We start from the raw sequence: 7,878 nt of genomic DNA on the forward strand, positions 1-7,878 counted from the left end.
ATGGTCAAGCCCTAAGGCTAGAAATCCAGCCCCATGTGAACTAAATGAAAGGCTGCAGGAGTTAGTGTATTAAGAATTGGTGGGAGACGTTTGAAACATAGATACACACACAGAGAAGCAGTGTCCAATAAATCGATCTGTTTCTTTTACTCATACAACAGTGTACTAAGAACATATTTCCAAAACAATGGATATTACGAGCATCATATTTGTAATTAACTTATAATTATGTTTTCAACATTTTTATGTTGTCAACAATAAATGTTCCATATTTAAAACACTATATAAATGCAAATTTATAGAATGAAAATATCCTCTATCTCCCACCAAACCACTTTGAATTATTTTCAATGAAGTCTTTTTAATGTGTTATTTTCACACGACAGTATATGAACATGTTTCTAAATTAATTATATATTTCTACACTATCATTTTGTGACTTGGTTTGTAAACTTTCTTATTTTACAAAACTTTATCTCAGCAACTTTTTCATATTACCAGTTAATATTTTTAAGAGGTATCAAACAATATAAAATGTATATTAAGAAGCTGATATTATTCTGTCTCTTCCTTCTGCCTTCACCTTCTGCCCATCATAATACTAAGATAATCTCTGTTAATTTACTGGTACATGCTCTTCAGATTTTTCTCTGTGTGTAAGGAACTAATTTATATGTAATGACATGCATATACCGATTCACTCATGTTGATGTGTATTGCTTGGTAGAAGTAAGATCATATTGGTAGAGGGGAGGCAAGATGGCGGAGAAGTAGGGAGCTCCGTACATTTCACTTGCCCCCATCTCTCAAACGGAGAAGGCCTGAAGCCATAGGAAACCTTACAGAATCCAGGAGTTTGGGAAGAAAAGGAGACAGAGTCCGCTGAGAAAACCTTATAGCGTGAGTGCGAACTGGGGAAGATAAAATCGGGCTGCGACCAGAGACACAGAGGGAGGGGGGATCCCCCTCTATGGGGAGCTGCAGTGAGTCAAAGGGAAAAAAGAGTGGCCGAAACTGCGCAAGACACTGTCCCTGTCGCTGGAGAAGAGAAAAACCTCTGCTCAGGACACAGAGGGATCTGGTTTCCTGCTCTCCAGCTGAACCGAGGCGGGACGCACTCCTCCCAGGCGACATGGAGGGAAACTGCTCCTCGATCACCAGCTCAACCTGGAGGGGATGCACGGTGGCCATGCATTTGTGCTTCTGGCTCAGCTGGATCCCCAGCGGGGAGGCAAGAGGCTTGATTGCTCTGAGGGATTTGCCCACGAGTTTATATTTCGGGCGATGGGACACAGAGGGACCTGGTTTCCTGCTGTCCAGCTGACCCTAGGCGGGACCCACTGGTCCCAGGCGACCCTGGGGGAAACTGCTCCTCGCTCGCCAGCCGACCTGGAGGGGACGCAGCGGTGCCTGAAGCTGCACCCTTGTGCTTCTGGCTCCGCTCGATCCCCAGGGGAGAGGCAAAAGACTTGAAACGGCTCTGAGGGGGCTCGCCTGCAAGTTTATACTTCAGACCATTTCAATGGGGCACGCAGACTGAGATCTGGAAACGCGGCCTGGCTTGGGATATAGAGCACGGCCCACCTTGGCTACGCCTCCGGAACAGGGAGATCACACCCAAAAGAGTGAGTTGCAATGCTTGGTTCAAGAAGGGACTGGGGCGCTGCCACTTTTCTCCTCACAACCGCCAAGGCAGTACTCACTCAGGACGCACTGAACCAAACCACGCCCATCCCTGCTAGAGAGCTGCCCTCCTTTTCGTTTTTGTTTTTTTTTAACCTGAGCTGGGGCAAGACCACAATGGATGCACTGCCCTGATTAATTCTGGTCACTGGCTTGCTTAAACAGTCACATTTAAACCATTCTCTAGACATAAATTCTGCACCTCCACTGCTAACTTTTAATCTCTTTCTCTCTGGAGTAACCAGACTATATAATTTCTCTGAGTAGCATCATCATCATTTCTTTGGCCTCCTCTCCAACAATATTGCACTCTTTCTGTCTTGGAAAAAAGCCTCTTACTCCTTCTGCCTGTTCATTTAATTTCCAATTCCACTTCATCCCTGCTCTGTCATTTCTCTCTTTCTCTATGCTCTTCCACCAGCACTGAATACACCCGGCTATTTATCTGTAGTTGGGAAATCTGGTTATATGCTTTAGACCGTCCTTTGTCTATTGGGTTCCTTCTTTTTCCTTTTCTTCTCTACTTTTTTTTTCTTTTTTATGTATTTTTATTTCTTATTATTCACCTTCCCTCCTTCCTCTTCTCTCTTTTCTTTTTCGTTTTCCCTTTCAGTTTGTGTGTTTGTTGGATTTGTCTGTGCATTTCTCTGCCATTGTTCCCTGTGTGTTTGTCTGTTTTCTTTTCCAGGGCTACCTCAAGAAACAAGACAAAGTCCACATGGTGGAGAGTCCCAAATAGCACTATGAGGAGGAAAATAAAATAACCAAGGTCTCAAAAGAAAGACCAAGAGATACCATTCAAAGAACACTTTCTGAACGGACAGGTCTTAGACAGTCAAAAAGTCTTCTTTGGTACAGCAGGACTCACAGGTGCAGAGTGCATAACAAGCTTTTAAAACTAACAAGAGATAGAAAGCTAACCAAAATGACGAAACGAAAGAGCTTTCCTCCAAAGAAATTTCAGGAAGAATTGACAGCTAAAGAACTGCTCAAAACAGATACAAGAAAAATAACTGAATAAGAATTTAGAGCAATAGTCATAAAACTAATGGCTGGGCTTGAAAAAGGCATGGAATACATCAGAGAAACTATTGCTACAAAGACTATGGAGCTTAAAAATTTTTGTGATGAATTTAAAAATGCTATAAATGAGCTGCAAAATAAAATGGAGGCGTCCAATGCACGGATTGAAGAGGCATAAAGGAGAATAAGTGGTTTAGAAGACACAATTAGAGAAAAAGAGGAAACTGAGAAAAAGAGAGATAAACTAATACAGGAACGTGAAAGGAGAGTTCAAGAGCTCAGCGATACAATCAAACAGAATAATATCCATATCATAGGAATTCCAGAAGAAAAAGAGAGAGGGAAAGGTGCTGAAGGAGTCCTTGAACAAATTATAGCAGAGAACTTCCCCGATTTGGGGAAGGAAACAGACATTGAAATCCAAGAGGCACAGAGAACTCCCCTCAAACATAACTTGATTCGATCTTCGGCACGACATATCATAGTGGAATATATATGTGGCACAATATAAGGACAAAGAGAAAATTCTGAAAGCAGATAGTGATAAAAGGGCCCTAACATACAAAGGGAAACCTATCAGAGTGGTGACAGACCTAGCTACTGAAACTTGGCAGGCCATAAAGGAATGGCAGGAAATCTTCAATGTGATGAACAGAAAAAATATGCGGCCAAGAATCCTCTATCCAGCAAGCTTGTCATTCAGAACAGAAAGAGAGATAAAAGTCTTTCCAAATAAACAAAAATTGAAAGAATTCATCACCACTAACCTGCCCTACAAGAAATCCTGAGGGAGACTCGAGGAAAATGTTGCAAGGAATGCAAGGTACCAGAGACACCACCACGAGCATAAATCCCACAAAGGACACGATGACTCTAAACCAATATTTTTCAATAATAACACTGAATGTAAACGGACTAAATGCCCCAATAAAAATACATAGGGTAGCAGAATGGGGGGAAAAATCCATCTATTTGATGTCTGCAAGAAACTCACTTTAGACTGGAGGACACTTTCAGATAGAAAGTAAGGGGATTGAGAAATATCTATCATGCTACTGGAACTCAAAAGAAAGCTGGAGTAGCTATACGTATATCAGACAAACTAGACTTTAAAATAAAGACAGTAACAAGGGATGAAGAAGGGCATTATATAATAATTACAGGGTCTATCCACCAGGAAAAGCAAACAATTATAAATGTCTACACACCAAATATGGGAGCACCTAAATACGTAAAACAATTAATCACAAACAGAAACATTCTTATCGATAAGAACGTGGACTTTAATACTCCACTTACAGAAATGGATAGACCAACTAGACAGAAAAATCACTAAAGAAACAATCGACTTGAATGACACATTGGACCAAATGAATTTGACAGATATATTTAGAACTCTACATCCTGAGGCTATGGAATTTACTTTCTTCTCAAGTGCGCATGGCACATTCTCCAAGATAGATCACATACTGGGACATAAAGCATCCCTCAGTAAATATAAAAGAATTGAGATCATACCATGCACACTTTCAGATCCCAATGCTATGAAACTTGAAATCAATCACAGGAAGAAGTCTGGAAAACCTCCAAAAACATGGAGGTTAATGAACACCCTACTCAAGAAGAAGTGGGCCAATCAGGCAATTAGAGAAGAAATTAAATAATATACGGAAACAAATGAAATTGAAAATACAACAATCCAAACTCTATGAGCTGTGGCAAAGGCAGTCCTAAGAGGAAAGTACATTGCACTCTAGGCCTATTTCAAGAAATTAGAAAAAGTGCAGGGGCAAAATCTAACAGCGCACCTAAAGGAAATAGAGGGAGAGCAACAAGACCACCCCAAACCCAGTAGAAGAATAAACATAATAAAAATCAGGACAGAGATAAACAATATAGAAACCAAAGAAATAGTTGGAGAGATCAATGAAACCAAGAGTTGGTTTTTTGAAAAAATAAACAAAATTGACAAACATCTAGCCAGGCTTCTCAAAAAGAAAGGAGAGAGCACTCAAATACACAAAATCTTGAATGAAGGTGGACTTATTACAACCAACCCTTCAGAAATACAAGCAATTATCAGGTAATACTATGAAAAATTATATGCCAACAAACTGGACAACTTAGAAGAAATGGACAAATTCCTAAACACACACACTACCAGAATTCACATGAGAAGAGATAGAAAACCTGAACAGACCCATAATTAGTGAAGAAATTGAATCAGTTGTCAAAAAACTCCCAACAAATCAGAGCCCTGGACCAGATGGCTTCCCTGGGGAATTCTACCAGACATTTAAAACAGAATTAATACCAATTCTTCTCAAGCTATTCCAAAAAATAGAAATCGAAGGAAAACTTCTGGACTCATTTTATGAAGCCAGCATCACTTTGATTCCCAAGCCAGAAAGAGACCAAGCAGATAAAGAGAACTACAGGCCAACATCCTTGATGAATACAGGAATACAGATGCAAAAAGCCTCAACATGATCCTTGCAAATCAAATCCAACACAAATGAAAAGAATTATCCACCAAGATCAACTGGGATTCATTCCTGGGTTACCGGGATGGTTCAATATTCACAAATCAATCAATGCGATACATCACATCAACAAAAGAAAAGATAAAAGCCATATGATCCTGTCAACAGATGCAGAAAAAGTATTTGACAAAATAAAGCATCCCTTCTTAATAAAGACCCTTGAGAAAGACGGGATAGAAGGAACTTATTTAAACATCATAAAAACCATTTATGAGAAGCCCTCAGGTAACATCATCCTCAATGTTGAAAAACTAAAATCTTTCCCCCTGAGATCAGGAAGACGACAGGGATGTCCATTCTCACCATTGTTGTTTAACATAGTGCTGGAAGTCCTAGCATCAGCCATCAGACAACAAAAGGAAATAAAAGGCATCAGAATTAGCAAAGAAAAAGTCTAACTCTCACTTTTCGCAGATGACATGACACTCTGCTTAGAAAACCCGACAAACCCCACCAGACGCCTACTAGAACTGATCCATGAATTGAGCAAAGTTGCAGGATACAAAATCAACGTACAGATATCGGTTGAATTTTTATACGCCAACAATGAAACAACTGAAATAGAAATCAAGAAACTGATCTCATTCACAACTGCACCAAAAATCGTAAAATACCTAGGAACAAACCTACCCAAATATATAAGAGATCTGTATGATGAAAACTATAGAACACTTATGAAGGAAATTGAAGAAGACACAAAGAAATGGAAAAATATTCCATGCTCATGGATCGGAAGAACAAATATTGTTAAAATGTCGTTAGTACCCAGAGCAATCTACACATTCAATGCAATCACAATCCAAATTGCACCAGCATTCTTCTCAAAACTAGAACAAACTATTCTCAAATTTGTATGGAACCACAAAAGACCCCGAATAGCCAAAGTAATATTGAAGAATAAAACCGAAACGGGAGGCATCCCCATCCCAGACTTTAGCCTCTACTACAAAGCTGTCATCATCAAGACAGTATGGTATTGGTACAAAAACAGACACATAGACCAATGGAATAGAATTGAGAACTCAGAATTGGACCCAATAATGTACAGCCAACTAATCTTTGACAAAGCAGCAAAGAGTATCCAATGGAGAAATGACAGCCTCTTTAACAGATGGTGCTGGGAGAACTGGACAGCAACATGCAGAAGAATAAAACTAGATCATTTTCTCACACCTTACACAAAAATAAACTCAAAATGGATAAAAGACCTGAACGTGAGACAGAAAACCATCAAAACCGTAGAGAGAAAGCAGGAAACCACCTCCTTGACCTCAACCGCAATAATTTCTTACTTGCCACATCCCCAAAGGCAAGGGTAGCAAGAGCAAAAAATGAACTGCTGGGACCTCACCACGATTAAAAGGTTCTGCACGGCAAAGGAAACAATCCGTAAAACTAATAGGAAACCGGCGGAATGGGAAAAGATAGTTGCAAATGACATATCACACAAAGGGCTAGTATCCAAAATCTATAAGGAACTCACAAAACTCCACCCCCGAAAAACAAACAATGCAGTGAAGAAATGGGCAGAAGATATGAACAGACACTTCTCCAAAGAAGACATCCAGATGGCAAACAGACACATGAAACGATGCTCAGGATCCACTTCTCTAAAGGCAAGGGAATCAAAACCAAAAATGAACTATTGGGACCTCATCAGGATAAAATCTTCTGCACTGCAATGGAAACAATCAACAAAATTAAAAGGCAACCTAAGTATCCATCAACGGACGAATGGATCAAGAAGATGTGGTTTATCTATACAATGGAATATTACATGGCAATGATAAAGAATGAAATCTGGCCATGTGTAGCAACATGGATGGACCTTGAGGGTGTTATGCTGAGCGAAATAAGTCAGGCAGAGAAGGACAAATATATGCTTGCACATATAGGAAGATTAGGAGGGACTTAACGGGGGACCATGGGGAACAACAAGGGGGGATATAGTGGGGGAGAGGGGGAGATGTGAATTATGAAAGACTCTTGAATACTGAGAACAAACTGAAGACTGATGGGTGTGGGGNTTACCTCCTTTTCCACTATAGAGTTAATTAAGTGACTCCAATGAAACAGTGGAATGGAATTTACTCCAGATATATTTAGTTATTAGTGAATGAAAGAAAGAATACTTGGGTGTCAAAGAAATGGTAATAGTTTTCGGATTTTTGCCTCTCAGATGGCTGAAGTCCTGGTGTGATGTGGCTGAATAATGCATGATCTGNAGTATGGGAAAGATTCTGAAACACTGAAGAATATATAGAGTACTTACTAATCTCTAAAACTTTGAACTATACATATGTCAGAGAGATATTTGCTCCTTTCCTCTAGATGCCTGTAATTTCCTTAAGAGAAACAATGATAGATGACTTCACAATGTTGACCTTAGCCCAAAGCCTTAGCCAGCCCTTATTGCTGTGTCTCAACATTTAAAAGGCCATTGATATCCCACTACATGACATATTGTCTGCACATTTATCCTTTGGGACAGCTCTTGACAAAGGTATCAGATATCATGAGTCCTATGTCACAGATAACCAAGCTCAGGCTGACAGAGTCTAAATCATCTCTCCAGATAAGTGGCAAGATGTGAATGAGGTTCCATTCCTTGCCCTCCCTACAGAACACA

This window comes from Crocuta crocuta, unplaced genomic scaffold (genome assembly GCF_008692635.1).
Source record: "Crocuta crocuta isolate KB4526 unplaced genomic scaffold, BGI_CrCroc_1.0 scaffold913, whole genome shotgun sequence".
NCBI classification, from domain to species: domain Eukaryota; kingdom Metazoa; phylum Chordata; class Mammalia; order Carnivora; family Hyaenidae; genus Crocuta; species Crocuta crocuta.